At 42.2% G+C, this 1,058-nt stretch overlaps 1 protein-coding gene across 1 annotated transcript in view; it reads right to left on the bottom strand.

Annotated features, from left to right (window-relative positions):
- Positions 1 to 1,058, bottom strand: part of LOC102854204 (DLA class II histocompatibility antigen, DR-1 beta chain-like) — a 58,229-nt gene that overhangs the window by 20,135 nt on the left and 37,036 nt on the right. The gene's annotated exons all lie outside the window — the stretch shown is intronic.

The following is a 1,058-nucleotide window of genomic DNA, read 5'->3' as shown; positions in this document are numbered from 1 at the left end:
CCTCAAGCCAGCAACCAAATGACTCCCTGTGCATTCCTGCTCCATTTTCACAGTCTCTGCTGGGCTTCAGCTTGCTGTTTACAGCCACTGTGTCAGTCAATTTATCTTGTTGAAAGTCTTCCTGTTTCCCCTGACCCTATTCTTCCCCTCCCATGACACCTTTCACCTTTCTGCAAGGACGGGTCCTGCCTCATAACATATCACATCACAAGTCTGGGAGAAGAAGTTTCATCATTCTTGCTTTTAAAGAATATCTTGCAATATAATTAAAATCAATTATTACAAAGTAACACACCTTTTCTATTTTATTTCTGTTTCTATTTTTGAAGCCATAGGAAAGAGATAATTTCCAAACAAAGTTTATTCAAGAAAATTTTTATAAAAGTAATGTGAGCAAAGGTGAATTCAGATGCACCGAACAGAGTGAGGAACAGGCAAAACTGAGGTAACTGGGGTGGGGCAAATGCACAACCTTCAATAATTATGAGGACTTCCACACCAAGACCAGGGGGCAAGGAAACCCATGGAAGAGGCTGTCTTCTGCAGGATCACTGAATGTGGGGGAGCCTGATGCTGACGAAGTTTCTGCAGAAGATGGAGAGTGAAGCACAAATTCCTTGATGCCGCTCAAGGGTTGCGACAGGAGGTTCTTCCTCGGGTGAAACAGTCTTTATGTCACCTCAAGAGACCTGGCAAAGATATAAAAGAGTGTTATTTCCAAGTCTGACTCTACAAGCAACTTCCCCCCACTTCTCTCAGGCTCCATGTTACAGCAACTAAGTCACAAGACAGAAAGAAAACGTCACCAAATGAACATACTCAAATTCATGTTTACTGCAACACAGTTTACTATAGCAAAGAGTTTGAAAAAAGTCCCTGTGCATCAATCACCGTGGCTAATGAAAGAGTGCACCTAAGAACAATAACAATGACAACATAGAGAGAGCTACATTGATCTAGTGTACAGAAAGTTATGCTACCACGCCCAAGGTGGGTGATTTTAATCTGTGGCCCTCAGACCGGTTCAATTGTTTTGCTGTCAAACATTCTTCTAGGTG

The sequence above is a fragment of the Elephantulus edwardii genome, unplaced genomic scaffold (assembly GCF_000299155.1).
Source record: "Elephantulus edwardii isolate Elephantulus edwardi_28Jun2011 unplaced genomic scaffold, EleEdw1.0 scaffold00017, whole genome shotgun sequence".
Classification (NCBI taxonomy): Eukaryota; Metazoa; Chordata; class Mammalia; order Macroscelidea; family Macroscelididae; genus Elephantulus; species Elephantulus edwardii.
This window is presented reverse-complemented; position numbering and strand designations above follow the sequence as displayed.